General features: G+C 40.9%; 1 pseudogene; it reads right to left on the bottom strand.

The window, feature by feature from the left end:
• Positions 1-3352: 3352 nt before the first annotated feature.
• On the bottom strand, positions 3353-3777 carry LOC117077836 (annotated as a pseudogene).
• Positions 3778-19101: the final 15324 nt, after the last annotated feature.

A 19101-nucleotide genomic window follows, 5' to 3' on the forward strand; every position in this document is an offset into this window, starting at 1 on the left:
TGCTGTCAGTGATGAAGGTTATTTGGATTTTGAAGGTTTACTACTTACTGTTGTGGTACTACTTATTTTACATAGTTAACACCCCATTTTCTGAGAAGGACTCACTCTTTCTCTTGGAAGATGTACCCTCACTGCTCCAACTGTGTGGTTTTAATGGCAGCTAATCATAATACCCGTTCCCCAACCCTCGTCACCACTCCTCCACTTCCCACCCCCACTTTAATCCAATTCATAAGAGAGGATGCATGACCCAAGTCTGCTCTGTCGGAGGCCTGCCCTGGATGTTAAGAGAATCATTTCTTTTCAGGTGTTTATGCTAGGAGAATGTGAGCCCTTGAAGCTGCATAACCACCAAGGTTTCAACATTTTAGTTGAAACCTGCAAAGAGAAGCAGAGACAGGAGACAAGCAGAGTCTTGATGACAGCAGGATTCCTATCTTGTCCCTGAGGTTCCCAAGGTGTCCTTGTTTCTTGCTTCCCCAAGACTCAGTTTGTTGAGCCTATCCTTTATTCTGGGAGCCTGGAATGGACTTCAGGCAGGCCTGAAGGCTTAGACCCAGAAACTGGTGGTAAATTAACCTTATTTTTAAGAGGCAGGGCGATATTGTTTGGATCTGTGTCCCGACCCAAATTTCATGTCAAATTGTAAACCCAAATGTCAGAAGTGGGGCCTGGTGGGACGTGATTGGATCATGGGGGTGAATCCTTCATGAATAGTTTAGCACCATCCCCTTGGTGCTGTCTTGTGGTACAGTTCTCACGAGATCTGGTTGTTTAAAAGTGTGTGGCACCTCCCTTCTCGCTCTTCTTCCTGCTGCCACTATGCAAGATGGCTCGCTTCCCCTTTGCCTTTCACCATGATTGGAAGCTTCCTGAGGCCCCCCAGAAGTGGAAGCCGCTATGCTTCCTGCACAGCCCATAGAACCATGAGCCAATTAAACCTCTTTTCTTTACAAATTACCCATTCTCAGGTATTTCTCTATAGCAATTCGACAACAGACTAATACACAGGGTCTCATTCTGTTGCCCAGGCTGGAGTGCAGTGGTGCAATGATAGCTGAAATGGTTTGGATGTGTGTCTGTCCCTACCCAAATCTCATGTTGAATTGTAATCCCCAATGTTGGAGGTGGAGCCTGGTGGGAGGTGATTGGATCATGGAGTGGTTTCTGTTTCTCATAGTTTAACACCATCCCCCTTGGTGCTGTCTTGGCAATAGTGAGTTCTTGTGAGGTCTGGTTGTTTACAAGTGTGTGGCACCTCCCCCATCTCTCTTTTCCTCCTGCTCCCAGCCATGTGAAGTGTCAGCCCCCCCTTCTCCTTCTGCCATGATTATAAGTTTTCTGAGACCTCCCCAGAAGCCAAACAGATGCCAGAATCATGCTTCCTGTACAGCCTGCAGAACCGTGAGCCAATTAAACCTCCTTTCTTTACAAATGACCCAGTCTCAGGTATTTGTTTATAGCAATGCAAGAACAAACTAATACAATAGTTTACCGCAATCTCAACATCCTGGGCTCAAATGATCCTTCCACCTCTGCCTCCCAAGTAGCTGATACTACAGGCAAAAGCAAGTGTATCGACCTTAAATTAACTTTTGACGTCACCACCAGTCTTGTGGTAAACAGGAAAAATGTGCTGGACATTGTTTTGCTTCCATTTCTTAAACTGGTGAGTAGGCAAGCAGGTAGCCAGGCTCTTTGGTATGATTGAAGGAGCTAAGAGAGAAAGATCCCAAGAGTAGAGGAAGGTGAGAGCTTCTTCCTCCCAGCAAAATTCTCAATCTGTGCTCACCTTCCTTAAAGAGATCTCTGAAGAATCCAGGATGCAAGCTGCATCATCTCCTGCTTTGTGAGGCTGTTGGATACTGTTAAATTTCTGTATCTTTTGCTATCACAGAAAACATATTCCTTTAATTGTGTCTATGGGCATCTTTCCATATCACTGTCCTGCTGAGACAGACACATAATAAGTTATCCCAAGATCCTTCCAATAAATCCCTTTTCACTTAATATCTTTTTTCCTTGCTTTGTCATCTGCTTCAGAAAATTCCAACTAATGCAACTATTGATGCTCAGAAATTTAATCATTATCCTGCTTATCTAAAGTGAATGCATTCACTATACTTTTGTGTAACATATGACTATATATAACCATATCCATATGGGAACTTTGGATTGTAAGGTACAGAAAACCCGACTCAAACAAAATTGGCTCACATAACTGATAAAGTCCAGTAGTAGGGGCCCTACCTCCATTTATGTGTCACTCTTTTCTCTGCCTTCCCACGTAATACTGTCTACTAAAGATTAGCATGATTTAAATTTTTTTATTTTATACTTTTAAGTTGTACAACATGATTTTTTATTTTTAATTTTTTCAGATATGTAATAGTTGTACATATTTATGGGGTACATGTGATATTTTGATACAAGCATACAATGGTAATGATCGAATCTGGGTAATGGGGTATCCATCACCTTAAGCCTTTATCATTTCTTCGTGTTGGTAACATTCCAAATCTATTCTTCTAGTTATTTTGAAATATACAATACTTTATTGTTAACTATAGGTACCCTACTGTGCTGCCCAACACTAGATCTTTTTTTTTTTTTTTTTTTTTTTGAGACGGAGTCTCGCTCTGTCACCCAGGCTGGAGTGCAGTGGCCAGATCTCAGCTCACTGCAAGCTCCGCCTCCCGGGTTCACGCCATTCTCCTGCCTCAGCCTCCCGAGTAGCTGGGACTGCAGGCGCCGCCACCTCGCCCGGCTAGTTTTTTGTATTTTTAGTAGAGACGGGGTTTCACCGTGTTAGCCAGGATGGTCTCGATCTCCTGGCCTCGTGATCCGCCCGTCTCGGCCTCCCAAAGTGCTGGGATTACAGGCTTGAGCCACCGCGCCCGGCCTCCAACACTAGATCTTATTTCTTCATCTAACTGTTACAACATGATGTTTTGATACATATGGTGAAGTGATTACTACAGTCAAGTAAATTATCATATAGTTACTTTTCTTCCTTTCATTTTCTCTTTTCTTCTTTGATGGTAAGAGCACCTAACATCTATGCTTTTGGCAAATTTCCAGTACACAATACAATGTTATTAACTATAGTCCTCATGTTGTACATTAAATCTCTAGACCTATTTTTCCTACATAACTGTAACTGTGTGCCTTTTAACCTACATCTTCTCATTTCCCCCACACCTGGTAACCATTGTTCTACTCTTTTTCTATAAATTCCTCTTTTTTATTTTTTATTTTTATTTTTTTTTTTGTGATGAAACTTAGAAAAATTTCTTTTTCCATAACATAAGCATGCCAATTTTTCCCTTTAGCTCCTTCTTCCACTCCCCTTTCACTGTGAAGAGATATTGAGTTCTTCCAGATTTTTGCTTAGCTGGGTGGTTTCCGAACTCAAAGGACTCTCCAGGTAGGTAGTTCCTGCACAGGGCTTTCCTGTCACTGGATCTATGACTTTTCCAACTTTGAAAACGATCTCGGCCAGTTCAGTTTCACATGCTTTGCTCGTGGAACAGGTAAAGCTCTGAGAAGCACAATATCCCCAACAGTGCACTGCTGAAGGGCATCATGAGCAAAGTAGGTTTTCCGCTTATTAAAATACTTAATAAATAGGGATCCAGAACAAGCCTGGTCACTCTCACTTTGGCAGTCTTTTGCATTTTTGTCCCAATTACCTTCCCCACAATCCATTTGGCATGGACGGATGAACGAACTACAGACATTACTGTGGCTTTGGTCACCTCAGCCACTACTATGCAGCCTCCTCTTTTTTTTAAAAAAAAGATTCTACATGTAAGTGAGATTGTGTGATATTTTTCTTTCTGTACCTACTTTATTTCACTTAGCGTAACGTCCTCTGGGTTCATCTATGTTGTGGAAAATGGCAGAATCTCCTTTTATAAGGCTGAATAATACTCTATTGTATATATGTACCACATTTTCTTTATCCAGTCATCTGTTGATGGACACTGAAGTTGTTTCCATGTCTTGGCTATTGGGAATAATGCTGGAATAAACATGGGAGTGCAGATATCTTTACAAGGTATCTTGCTGATACCTCGTATGAAAGGAAATGAAATGCTGATTTCATTTCCTTTGAGTATATGCCCAGAAGAGAGTTTGCTGGGTCATATGGTAGTTATATTTTTAATTTCTTTAGGAATCTCCATACTGTTTTCCACAGTGGCTGTACCAATCTACATTCCCACCAACAGTGTACAAGGGTCTTTTTTTCTCCACACCTTCACCAACACTTGCTATCTCTTATCTTTTTTACAAAAGCCACCCTAACAGTAGGACTCACATTCTTTATGGAAGCAAAATGGGTATAGAATTTTGTTTCCCCTGAAATCTCCTCTAACTGGACAAATTTAGCATTCATGAAATGAAGAGGAAGGTATTAAGGCCGCCACTTGCTGGCAGAGGCAACCTCAAGGTCTACCACAATGACCCAGCCTCTGTTTTGGCTTAGGTTGATAACTGATGAACTTCTACTTGTGTACCAGATATTGTTGATGAATAAACACAGTTCTTCCCAAAAGAAACTCACCGTCTACTAGTCAATACATAGTTACTTTAAATATAATATTAAATGCTAATTGAAAGGTAGTCTAATAAACCCAGAGGAGGGTACTTAGCCTAACATAGAGTGTTATAAAAGCTCCCTGTAAATATTTTACCTGCACTTGAAGGTATTTCCAATGAGGATGTAAACTCCATATAGATACTCCATGAGGGTAAAGCCTGACTTCACAGTATCCACTAATCTCTGACGGTGACTGACCATCATGCCAAACTAAATCCCTTCCAGATGAAGCCTTTGCCCAATTGTATTTCATCCAGTTAGTGGGTTTCTTGTTTTCATTTTCAACTAGTTGTTTTTTCTCTTGTTATATTCTCTTTCATTAACTCCTACCAGAGTAACAATCCTATCCTGCCCTCCTCCATTTGTTCTTACAACTGTATCCTTTCCACCTACGTGTGAAAACTTAATTTTCATTTTCCAAAGTACAGAGACACAGTAGTACTTTTCTGAGCAAGTTGGCCGACGCTGGGAAGGTGAGAATGACATTTATTAGGCGCCACTGTGTGCCTGGCATGACAGTAACATTTTTCAGCATTCATTTAATTCTCAAATAAGTCTGTGACATAGATATAATATCCCTGCTTTACAATAAGGAAACTGAGCCCCAGAGAACGTATGCTACTCATAGAAAGTTGGAAATCTATACTCAAGGCCATCTGATTTCAAGGTTGTTCCAAAGTTATGCTTTCTTTGTTATCTTCATTCTTATGTGCAGTCATTTCAGTAACGGCTGCACATAAGAATCATCTGAAGGGTTAAAACACACACAGCCAAGACTTTGGCTCCACCCTAGAGATCCTACTTTAAATGAATGTGACCCAGGCGTTAGAATTTTCCTTCAAAGCCTTTTGGATGATTCTAATGAAAACCCAAGGTCAGAACAAATCATACTAGGATGTGCTGCCTCTCAAGCTGTATCAATAAATTTCATAAAACGTAGCAGAGGCTGAACAGCAGTTCAATCCTGACATCTAAAAATAGCAAATCGTGGCACCAACACACAGTATTAGAGGAACCCAAGGTAATTTCACCTAGGATGCTGCACTCATGCAAACTGTTTATGTTAGACCTGGGCCCGAGATAGGCTGCACAAATCAGATCCCAGAAATCTGCTCCTAGCTTTGCTTCTGAGCTGTATATGGTAGCTGACTTCTTAGCACCCACCACAAATGCCCTGCCCTATATGCCCTTGACCCTGGGTTCCAGTTGCAGCTACTGTGGAAGCCCTGCACATGCTCCTCACCTCAAGCAGCCACCCTTGTCTCTCTGCATCTCTGCCCAACAGCTTTCTCTAGTACCTTCAGAGCTGGCTTAGCCTGCGCTCAGGGTGTCCAGGAAGTGCCAGGGATTTATCAATGCCAGGGGCAGCCCTTAACCAAATGAAGGACAGAAGTGAGTGGCTAAATACCTCAGCTTCATTGTCCTCAGTGAGACAATTAGCAGGCTGCCTGGTTCCCCTGAGCTGCCTTTCTCCACAGTTACAGTTACTCAGTAATTCACCCTTTTTTGCTGACTTCTTCCCTCACCTGTGTAATGCTCCCCAGTCCCTCCCTAGGCTGCCTGAGATCACCTCCCCTGGTTACTCCCTGTATCCAAATCCTAGTCTCAGTATCTAAGGATACTGAGGGGAACCAAACAAGAATCTCCAGGTGTCTCATTTTGACTTCAAATATAAATAAGCATTAAGCTAACAAAGACACCAATTAAATATGAATAGTACTTTATCGCTTACAAAGAGCTTTCACAAACACTATCATTTTGATAAGTAATGAAGGATAACATCTTCTAACACCATTACAAGGGAGTTTCAGGATGGATGCAATGGGTTTTAATTTCTTGAGAGAAAAGGATACCATTATCATAATAAAGACAGGCATAGATTAATTTTTCCCTGTATGCATGTACTCTGCTGACTCCATTAGCGGGTTCTTCACAAGAAAAATAGTGTATTCAAGCAAATATTAGAAATAATTCTATTGTTTATACAGAGGATGCTCAAGCAATTAATGCAACATCGACGCTTTTTTTTTTCAAGTTTTACCATGAATAGTCATTCATACTTCATTATGTAAAATTATATATTAAAAATATGTGTCATGGAAACATTTTCCACCGACATAAAATAATTTGACATGGGTCACAAACTAGGGTAATAGAGAAATTCAATATTTGTCTTCTGTCCTGCTACAATTTAAATAAAAATGAGATCGAAAGGGGGAGATTATGGGAGTTGCACCACAAAAAGTAATATACTTTGACATTTCTTTGCAACATGCAAAAGATTCTGCTGGATATTATAGCTTATAGCAGTCTTAGCTATAGGGAACTTCAAATAAAATTGACTGGCTCAAGGAAAGGATATTATTATTTTGAGAATAAGAACGAGCAAAAATGCACAGTTCTCTCGGAATCCAAATCCCTAACGAAATGGATAATCCTGCAGTAGAAGAATTTGATTTAAGCTATTATTGTCCCATCTGTGCTGAGTCAGGGCTGGCCACCTTGCATGTTCCTTCACAGAAAGTACGGCTCCTTCTTGGTAGAACTGCAATTTTTTTTCTCTACAGTTTGAACCCTTTTACTGCTGGTTGGATTTCTATTACTCATATTGTAAGGAATTTAAAAGCACCTCTTTAAAAATAAGATTAGAATTTTTACGTTTATATCGGAGGGTACATACTAACCATGTAGTTAGGGTTCTTTTAGTTTTATATTTAATTTAATTTTACTTATACTTTTGTATTTACTTTTCAGGAAAATAAAAGCTGAACGGGCACAGTGGCTCACACCTATAATCCCAGCACTTTGGGAGGCGGAGGCAGGTGGATCACCTGAGGTCAGGAGTTCAAGACCAGCCTGGCCAACATGGTTAAACCTTTTCTCTATTAAAAATACAAAAATTAGCCGGGCAGTAGTGGCACGTGCCTGTAGTCCCAGCTACTCAGGAGGCTGAGGCAGGAGAATCACTTGAACCTGGGAGGCAGAGGTTGCAGTGAGCCAAGATTGTGCCACTGCACTCCAGCCTGGGCGACAGCCAGATTCTGTCTCAAAAAAAAAAAATTTTTTTTTAATTTAAAAAAAGAAAGGAAAAGAAAAGCTATAACTATATATAATAAATGCATAAATAATATATATTTTTTACTTTTATATTTACTTTTCAAGAAAATAAAATGTCTGAGCTATAATTATATATAATGAGCTACATAATTATATATGTGTGTGTGTGTATGTATATATGCTATATAATGAGCCTTGAACTTTCAGAAATTTTTTCTCTTAATCCATTGGCCCTGACCTTAATTAAACCACACAATTTCATTCCTCTGACGAAGTGGGGTGCAAAGCTGGATGTTTTCTGGTAAGATGTGACAGTGAAAAGGGACAAATTGCTTCTGGGGGAAAAACAGGAAATAGTACTGATCCTAATTCACGACTGAGGGAGGAGGCAGGCCAGATACAGAAGCAACATCTGAAACATTCCTTGTGGCCACCCCTTCTAGACTCACTTAACAGAAGGGCCTGCAAACTGAAGAGGTGGTAATTTGGGGCCACTTGAAGAACTTTGAGGAGAAGGAAGCAGAGTCGGGGACAGTGGCCCACGCCTGTACTCTTAGCTTGAGCCCAGGAATTTGAAGCTGTAGTGCACTATGGTTGTGCCTGTGATAGCCACTGCACTTCAGCCTGCACAGCATAGCAAGACCCCATCTCTTTAAAAAAAGCAAAAAGAGAGAGAGAGAGAGAGAAGAAGCAAGTATGTAGAATAAAAGACACTGGAAATCAGTGGACTCCCCCCTCAGAAAGAGGATGAATTTGCCAGTAAATGCATATTGATGTTCTCAATGTATTCCTCATTTCTAGAAAACACAAACAATTCCTGTTTTAGCCATCAGTCCACTTATACCAGGACATTCTGTATAGGGATGGGGAGATTAGTGAGTTGGGCTTGGTCTATAATCTGCCATTTTTTCATTCCTGATAATAATAACGCTATGGGGATGTTCATGTTAGTTAAAACTGTAGTAGTGTTCCAGGTCATGATACGAATTACTACCGCAGACTTAAAAATAGATTGCAAAAGGGTAGAATGTAAATGTATCTATAAATAAATTTACACATAAATATATATATATAATACATATATATATATATAGGGGATAAAACTTAAAATACGTTCATATCTTTTTCGAGCAGGTTTATAACTAAAAGAGGTGATTATTTGTAATTCAGCACTCCAAAAATCTATTTTTATTAGGAGTATTGCCCTCATCTATGCTTCCTTTTGGTAACTTATCAAATACCAAGATTCTGGCCTGGCAAGGTGTAATCTCAGCTACTCCAGAGGCTGAGGTGGGAGGATCACTTGAAGCCAGGAGTTCAAGACCAGCCTGAGCAACATAAGGAGACTCTGTCCCTACAAAAATTAAAACAAAACAAAATACCAACATTCTAGTCTGCAAGAAAGTTGAAGAGAAAAAACAGGTTTGAAATGAATAGGACTGAGATTAATTGAGAAGGCAACTTTGGGTTTCCTACCTGAGTACTGTCTGAGACTCAGCTTACTTATTTTAGAATCATCCAATAGCCTCATACTGACTTAAATGTTATGTGTGCTGCTCATGAAAATGTCATATTCTCCAGATATAGCACTTAAATAATTTTACCCTGGATTTTAGAAGATCCCTATTTTCCTCTCTGCTAGGATAGAAATAGGTTTTTGAAATATGAATTTGTTTTTTTGAAAAGTTTTAAATATGCAGAACTTACATTCGAACACTACCACATTACACAGAACACTTGTTTGTGTTTTCAAACACAAAATATTACTTTAAAATTATACCTGCTGTAACGTTTAGATGAATTTCCTTTCAACACTTGAAAATTATAATATGCTCGGATGTATTATTTATCAGCTCCCTTTCTCCTCCTGCTGTTTGCATGTTGAAGGAACAGTACAAGCCAAAAGATTTAAGTTGAAGTCATGCAAATGATATAAATGGTGAATATTGGAATTGGACAGGTTGTACAAATATTCCTGGGTCATTTTAAGCAGATTTTTTTCTGCGTCTGGCTAAGAGTTATATTCTTGGATATCAGCTAAAATTGTCAAAATTAAACTCAGTTGTAAAAATTCAATCCTTAGGAGGCATTCTTTAACCGAAAATCTATAAGTATGATGCTAACAATTTAGGCACCCAAGGGAAATGTGGTGAATAAGACTTTGCAAGAGCAGATTTGAATTTTCTAATGCATGTTTCCCTGTTGGAAACAAATCACTTTTATTACGTTTTTCATAGTTTTCATTTGCAATTTGTGGACTCATAAATATTATACATAGTTAAAAATTGAATGGAATTCTATAATTTACTTTTTCATAAATATTTTAAAAAGAAATTGGCTTGTTCTTTGGTGCTCTCATGATATTGAAGATGAAAAATATTATATTAGCATTTTGATAGATTTTGAAGTTTTAAAAAATTTGTGTCTCTAGAATAATATAATTTCTGACTTGGTGGTGTAGGGGCAAAGGAAAACCCCTTTGCCCTCTGAAGGTTCACTGAAAATATACTCACAAAAGGCAGAGAAGGCATGCAAATTTATTTAATAGGAGAGAAGGCATACAAATGCATTAACAGGTACGGAGGAGAATCACAGAGTGATTACACCAAATATCCCAATAGAGCCCTGATACTTATTTAGTTTTTTTTTTTTTTTTTTAGAGAGTGGGAGGGAGATGGGAAGTACAGGTATTCTGTTGAGGGGCAATAAATGATTACTAGGAAGAATGAATAGATGGGGATCAGAGATTAACTTGTAAATGATTCTCTTCTTCCGGAAATTGAATGAGACATTATCTTGTGAAAGGGTTAGTTCAGGTGTAGTTACAATCTTCAGTCTTATTTTTTGCAATAGATAATGAGATAACAGATAGGGGAAGAAAAAACAATTGTTCTCCTTGGGGAATCTGTCTGGTTTTAGGGGAAAGTCTTCCAGTATCTGTTGATCTTTAAGGGCCTTTAATTCAAAATACTCCTGATACTGTCAGAGGCAATCAAACCAGAGCAACTCCATCTTAAATAGGGGCTGGGTAAAATAAGGCTGTGACCTACTAGGCTGCATTCCCTGGAAGTCAGACCTTCTTAGTCACAGGATGAAGTAGGAAGTTGGCAGGACTGGTATCACAAAACACGGGTCATAAAGACCCTGCTGGTAAAACAGGATGTGGTAAAGAAGCCAGCCAAAACCCACAAAAACTAAAATGGTGATGAAAATGACCTCTAGTCATCCTCACTGCTCATTGTATGCTAATAGTAATATGTTAGCATGCTAAAAGACACTCCCACCGGTACCATGACAGTTTACAAATACCATGGCAACATTCAAAAGTTACCCTGTGTGGTCTAAAAAGGGGAGGGATCTGTTGCAGGTGAGCAGCAACTTCCTGGAGCTGGTAAAGAAGAATTTACCAAGACAGTTGTAGGTAAAGAAAGGCAGATCTGTTAAAGAAAGTAGGAAAATACGTTGCAAGGTAGCAACAGGAAGACAGCAAGAGAGGAGGTGACTACAAAGACTAAGGCTTGCTGGGGATTTTACAGAATGGTGCTGTGCTGTGTGCTCAAGAGGGCTTTGTGCAGTACTGATAATGCCAAGGTTGCAGTGAGCTAACTTGCAGGTGTCTGGTGATAAGCTGGGCACAGGAGGGCTACATGTCTGGGACCATGAAGAAATGCAGACTTATAGCTTATCTGCTTTCTCTTTTTGCTTTCCCTTGGTCCTGCCAGCCCAACTCCCTCTCCTTAATTAGGACTCCACAGGACCCTCAGTTCTGGGAAATCTCCGCCCCTTTCCTGGAAAACTCATGAATAATTCACCCCTTGTTTAGCATATAATCAAGAAATAATGTAAGTATACTCAGTCGAGCAGCCCATACTGCTGCTCTGGCTATGGAGTAGCCATTCTTTTATTCCTTTACTTTCTTAACAAAGTTGCTTTCACTTTACTCTATGGATTCACCCCGAATTCTTTCTTAACAAGAGATCTAAGAACCCTCTCTTGGGGTCTGGATTGGGGCCCCTTTCTGGTCACAATAGCAAGAAGCCGTATTTTGGGGTAAAATGTTTTGGTTTCCTTCAGTGTCTAAATTGTGATTTTTCTACTCCCACTCACACCCCCATGTACATGTTCCATTCATTAATTGAATTACATATGGCATGGGGGTCAGGGGACAGGCTGGCAGGTAGAGTTCTTAGCAAAATCTGCTCCTGCGAGTGGAGGAGAGATATCAGTACATCAAGCAAAATGTTTGGTAACCAGTGGCTTTTGAGTTTGCTGGTTTAGAAGAAGACATCTTGCTGAAATGTTAGCATTCATCTGTTACGGATATTGGAAATAAATCCAAGTATTTTTATTGCATTCCTTGGTTTATTACTAGTGGGGTAGCCTCTGAGCTCTTGTTAAGAGCACTAGTAGCAATTTCATTGTTGATTTTTCTTAAGCAGATGCTTATTTTTTCTAGTTCTTTCTTACTCTTTGAAGGAAAAATCAAATCCTTAAAATTAATCTCCAATTCATACATATTTTAGTATTTCAACTGGCCTAGAAAACCTCTAAGTTTTTTCCACAGGTGACCCATCTTACACATTCTGAACTTAAGGCTGTTGAGGTGTTCAGACACACTTGTAAAAGAAAAGAAGAGAAAAGAAAAAAGAAAGAAATCACAAATAAATGTCATCTGGTTAGGTTTTATTCATCTTTCTGGCTTGCTGCGATCTTTCAAATCCTGATTCTGAAATTGGCATTCCTTTCATTCTAGTGTCATCTGAAAATGTGATCAGTTTGCCATCTCAAAAAGGGCAGTCTGCTGGACCACCCTGTGCCTCTCCTCAGGGAGCCTAGCAACAGGCTGTCTCCTAGAAATGACTGCAAGATTTCCAGCCAAGAGTCGTGGTTGCTATATGTAAATTTCAGATGGTTCACATACAGCATTAGGATGATCCTTACCTAGGCAAGGCCATTCCATTACCCATTAACCCATGTCCTTCTAATTCCTAATAACACATTCCCAGTCAGGTGTCCCTTACCCTCTCCCAACTTCTGTATCAGTACTGGGAAGCAGAGTCCTTCTCCTGGAGCCAAGCCTTGATGCTTCCAACCATACCCAGCCCCAAAACACTGATGCATAGAAAGAGAAGAGTTTAGGTAGGGGGAGGGGTGGCACAATGTCTGTATGACATTGTCTGCCATATAGTTCATTGACATTCTATCTCTAAGCTTCCTCAGCCAATCTGCTTTACTCCTGCATTATGTGCTGTGTGTAGTATTTGTCCTTGCCCCAGGACGTAATGGCTGGCATTCAGTGTGGGGCAAATACCACTTCACCTAATGCTATAGGTGTTTCTGTGTTTTCCAAAGACAGAAGGGTTCACTTGTGGGTGGGATATGTCTTCCTTGGGGTTGTTGTTGGCAAGTCACCTGGCTGAGTTGAAATGACCAGTGACTACTAGGTGGTCACAAGGCTTATGCCCAAAGACTGCAGAAGCCCTGGAGCAGGCTATTTGCAATGAAAGAAAAATGTGGGACAATAAAGATGCCCATAATTTCATTCCGTTCCAGGTAAGAATGCTGAGCAACTCCTCAGAAGTTTGGAGAGCCTTTCAAGTCCTAAAGATGACAAAGATGTGGTAAGCAGAATAATGCCCCCCACCAAAGATGCCTGTGTCTGTCCTAATCCCTAGAAGCTGTGAATATGTTACTGATATGATGTGGCTGTGTCCCCACCTAAATCTCATCTTCAATTGTAGTTCCCATGATCCCCACGTGTCATGGAGGTACCCAGAGGGAGGTAATGGAATCATGGGGGCAGTTACCTCCCTGCTGCTGTTCTCATAATACTGAGTGAGTTCTCAAAAGATCTGATGGTTTTATAAGGGCCTTCCCCCTCCCCCAACTTCACTCTGCTTCTTGCTGTTGTCATGTGAAGAAGGACGTGTTTGCTTCCCCTTCTGCCACGTTTGTAAGTTTCCTGAGGCCTCCCTAGCCCTGCAAACTGTGAGTCAATTAAACCTCTTTCCTTTATAAATTACCCAGTCTTGGGTATGTCTTTATTAGCAGCATGAGAACAGAACCCAGTCTTGGGTATGTCTTTATTAGCAGCATGAGAACAGACTAATACAGTAAATTGGTACTGGGTAGTGGGGTGCTGCTGTAAAGATACCTGAAAATGTGGGCCGGGCGCGGTGGCTCAAGCCTGTAATCCCAGCACTTTGGGAGGCCAAGACGGGCAGATCACGAGGTCAGGAGATCAAGACCATCCTGGCTAACACGGTGAAAACCCGTCTCTACTAAAAAATACAAAAAACTAGCCGGGCGAGGTGGCGGGCGCCTGTAGTCCCAGCTACTCGGGAGGTTGAGGCAGGAGAATGGCGTAAACCCAGGAGGCGGAGCTTGCAGTGAGCTGAGATCCGGCCACTGCACTCCAGCCTGGGCGACAGAGCAAAACTCCGTCTCAAAAAAAAAAAAAAAAAAGATAGCTGAAAATGTGGAAGTGACTAGAACTGGGTAACAGGCAGAAGTTGGAACAGTTTGGAAGGTTCAGAAGAAGATAGGAAAATGTGGGAAAGTTTGGAACTTCCTAGAGACTTGTTGAATGGTTTTGACCAAAATGCTGAGACAGTGATATGAACAATAAGGTCCAGGCCGAGGTGGTCTCAGATGGAGATGATGAACTTATTGGGAAGTGGACCAAAGGTGATTCTTGCTATGCTTTAACAAAGAGACTGGCAGCATTTTGCCCCTGCCCTAGAGATCTGTGGAACCTTGAACTTGAGAGAGATGATTTAGTGTATCTGGTGGAAGAAATTTCGAAGCAGCAAAGTGTTTAAGAGGTGACTTGGGTGCTCTTAAAAGCATTCAGTTTTATTCATTTACCAAGATGTGGTTTGGAATTGAAACTTATGTTTAAAAGGGAAGCAGAGCATAAAAGTTCAGAAAATCTGCAGCCTGATGATGCAATAGAAAAAAAAATCTATTTTCTGAGAAGAAATTCAAGCTGACTGCAGAAATTTGCATAAGGAATGAGGAGCCAAATATTAATCACCAAGACAATTAGGAAAACTTGTTTTCAGGGCATGTCAGAGACCTTCACAGCAGCCCCTCCCATCACAGCCCTGGAGGCCTAGGAGGGAAAATTGGTTTCCTGGGCCAGGTCCAGGGCCCTCCTGCTGTGTGCAGCCTATGGACTTGGTGCTCTGTGTCCCAGCCTCTGCAGCCGTGGCTAAAAAGAGCCACAGTACAGCTTGGGCCATGGCTTCAGAGGGTGCAAGCCCCGAGCCTTGGCAGCTTCCACGTGGTGTTGGGCTGGCAGGTACATGGAAGTCAAGAATTGAGGTTCAGGAACTTCTGCCTAGATTTCAGAGGATGTATGGAAATGCTTGGATGCCCAGGCAGAAGTTTGCTGCAGGGGCAGGGCCCTCATGGAGAACCTCTGCTAGGCCAGTGCCAAAGGCAATTTGTGGGGTGGGAGACCCTACACAGAGTCCCCACTGGAGCACTGCCTAGTGGAGCTGTGAGAAGAGGGCCACCATCCTCCAGACCTCAGAATGGTAGATCCACCAACAGCTTGCATCATGCACCTGGAAAAGCCACAGACACTCAGCGCCACCCTGTGAAAGCAGCCAGGAGGGAGACTGTACCCTGCAAAGCCACAGGGGCGGAGGTACCCAAGACCACGGGAACCCACCTCTTGCATCAGCATGACCTGTATGTGAGACATGGAGTCAAAGGAGATCATTTCAAAGCTTTACGATTTGATTACCCTGCTGGATTTCAGACTTGCATGGGGCCTGTACTCCTTCATTTTGGCCAATTTCTCCCATTTGGAATGAGTATATTTACCCAATGCCTGTACTCCCATTGTATTGAGGAAATAACTAACTTGCTTTTGATTTTACAGGATCACAGGCAGAAGGGACTTGCCTTGTCTCAGATGAGACTTTGAACTTGGACTTTTGGGTTAATACTAGAATGAGTTAAGACTTTGGGGAATTGTGGAAAGGCATGATTGTGTTTTTTTCTTTTTCCTTTTTTTTTTTTTTTTGACAGAGTCATGAGATTTGGGAGGAGTCAAGGGCAGAATGATATGGTTTGGCTATGTCCCCACCCAAATCTCATCTTGAATTATAGTTCCCATAATCCCCACATGTCATTGGAGGGACCCCGTGAGAGGTAGCTGAATCATGTGAGCAGTTACCCCCATGCTGCTATTCTCATGGTAGTGAATGAGTTATTACAAGATCTGATGGTTTTATAAAGGGCTACCCCACCTTCGCTCTTCACTTCTCCTTGCTGCCACCATGTCTATTAGTCCATTTTCATGCTACTGATAAAGACATACCTGAGATTGGATAATTTTTAAAGGAAAGAGGTTTAAAGGACTCACAGCTCCATGTGGCTGGGGAGGCCTCATAATCATGGGGGAAGGCAAAAGGCACATCTTACATGGCAGCAGACAAGAGAGAGAATGAGAACCAAGCGAAAAGGGTTTCCCCTTATAAAACCATCAGATGTCATGAGACTCATTCACTACCACGAGAACAGTATGGGGGAAACTGCCTCCATGATTCATTTATCTTCCACTGGGTCCCTCCCATGACACATGAGAATTATGGGAGCTACAGTTCAAGATGAGATTTGGTTGGGGACACAGCCAAACCATATCACCATGTAAAGAAGGGCGTGTTTGCTTCCCCTTCTGCCATGACTGTTAGTTTCCTGAGGCCTCACCAGCCATGCTGAACTGTGAGTCAATTAAACCTCTTTCATTTGTAAATTACCCAGTCGTGGTTATGTCTTTATTAACAGCATGAAAATTGACTAATACAGTTACCTTACACAGCAAAGAGGAGTTGAAGTTGCTAATCAGCTGACTTGAAGACCGGGAGATTGTCCCCAATTACTGGGTGAGCCTGATGTCATCACAAGGGTTCTTAAAAATAGAAGAAAGACGGCCAGGCATGGTGTTGCATGCCTGTAGTTCCAGCTACTTGGGAGGCTGAGGCTGGAGAATCACTTGAGCCTAGGAGTTCAAGACTAGCATGAGCAACATAGAGAGACTTCATTTTTAAAAAAAATTTTTCTTTTTGAAGTTAACCAGGCATGGTGGCATGCCTGTAGTCCTAGCTACTTGGGAGGCTGAGGCAGGATGATTGCTTGAGTCCAGGACTTTGAGGCTGCGGTGAGCTGTGGTCACACCACTGCACTTCAGCCTGGGTGACAGAGCAAGAGTAAGACCCTGTCTCTAAAAAAAATTTTTTTTTAAGTGAAAGGAGGACAAAGAGTTAGAACATGTAGGAAAACCACATAGACATAGCCAAGGGAAGAGTGTGTGCAGAGGCTAACATCTCCTGTTCTGTCTGGTCATCACCCCAGACCAAGTCAAGCAGTTTCTACAAGGCTCCTGGAAAAGCAGCCAAGAGGCTTCTGATCACCTCTTGGGATTTTGTTTCAGTATTCCTTACCCATACGTGCATCAAGAGAGCCCTGCAGAGCTGCACAGTTGGTTCTGCATTACTTTTTGTAGCCTACCTATTCATACAGTGTCTTTTCTAATCTCTGATTTCACTGTAGAAACCCCACTTAAGGTCCAGTTAACTTCTGCCCCTGAAAGGAAGCTTGTGTTTAATGCTCGTGGAAGAAGGTCTGTCAGCTCTTCAGGCTGAATGGGTGCTGGGACGCCAACTCTCCTGGCAGGCTTCTGACAGCAAGATGTTCCTCTAACCAAGAGGTCCTTCCTCTGACTGACTGCCAAGGCCTTCACAATTCCCACCGTTACATGATAGATAGAGTGCTCCCTACCCCTTCCAACTTCTCCATGAATATGTAGAGTAGTAGCTTAGTAAGAATGCTAAAACTATAAAACTCTTAGAAAAATATCTAAGGGTAAATCTTCATAACTCTGGATTTGGCAGTGGATTCTTAGACATGACACCAAAAGCATAAGCAATATAAGAAAAAAACAGATATACTGGACTTCATCGAAATGAAAAACTTTTGTGAATTAAAGGACACTATGAAGTGAAAAAACAACCTACAGAATGGGAAAAATGTTTTCAAATTGTATATCTGATAAAGTTCTAATATCAAAATATAAAAATAACTCTTACAATCTAATGACAAAAAGACCAACAACTCAATTAAAATTTCAAAAAAAAAAACTTGAACAGATATTTCTCCAAGGAAGATAAAGAAATGACCAAAAGGCACATGAAAAGATGCTCAACATCATCAGTTATTAGGGAAAGGCAAATCAAATCCATTATGAGATACCATTTCACATCCACTAGGATAGCTATAAAAAAAAACTCCAAAAAACAGAAAATAACAAGTGTTGTTGAAGATATAGAGAAATTGGAGCCCTCATACACTGCTAGTGGGAATGTAAAATGGTGTCACTGCTTTGGAAAACAGTTGGCATTTCTTCAAAAGGCTAAACATAGAATTACCATATGACCCAGCAATTCCACTCCTAGGTGTATACCCAAAAGAAATAAAAACAGATGTTCAAATAAAAATATGTATACAGATGTTCATGGCAGTACTATTAACTCACAACAGACAAAAGGTGGAAACAACCTAAATGTCCATCAACAAGTGAATGGATAACAAAATATGGTCTATCTATAAAATGGAAAATTATTCATCCATAAAAAAGAAGAAAGTACTGCTATAGACTACCTCATGGATGAATTTTGAAAATAATTTGCTCAGTGGAAGAAGCCAGACAAAAAAGGTCAGATAGTGTATGATTCTATTTATATAAAAAGAATATAAAGAGAATTTATATTTGTCCAGAATAAGCAAATCCATAGAGAAAGAAAGCAGACTGGTGGTTTCCAGGGACTGGAGAAAGCAGGGAATGGGGAGGTACTATTAATAGGTATGGAGTTTCCTTTTGGGGTGATGGAAAATTCTGGAACTAGATAGTGGTGATGGTTGTACAGTGATGTGAATGTACTTAATGCCACTGAATTGTATATCTTAAAAAAATTTAAATGGTTAATTTAATGTTATGCATATTTTACCGCAATAAAAAGCAAGAATGGGAAAAAAGAACAAAGCCATCTAACAGTGATCATGCAGAGCATGCTTGTCCATTCTGTCCATAAGGATACCAAGTCCTTGCCAAATGCGTTGGAGAAAACTGCACACTACTCGTACCACATTACTCTGATCAATCAGCCTAACATCATCAGTGAAGGTATAAGTAAAAGCAAATCTGATGATCAGATACGATGTTCTTTGAGACCCCTCTGTCCTCCTTCCACAGCTCACTACTTTCCTGTGTGGGTGCTTGCAAATCATTCTCTGAATATCGTAATCCATTACCTGGGGATAACATCAAGTATGCTAGACTGTTATGTCTGATATTGTCTCCTTTTTCAGAATCACGACTCATCTCCTCCATTTCTCTGGTGTTTCTCCTACTTTCCAACTATAGGCATTAA

The sequence above is a fragment of the Trachypithecus francoisi genome, unplaced genomic scaffold, assembly GCF_009764315.1.
Source record: "Trachypithecus francoisi isolate TF-2019V2 unplaced genomic scaffold, Tfra_2.0 Lachesis_group6, whole genome shotgun sequence".
Taxonomy (NCBI): Eukaryota; Metazoa; Chordata; class Mammalia; order Primates; family Cercopithecidae; genus Trachypithecus; species Trachypithecus francoisi.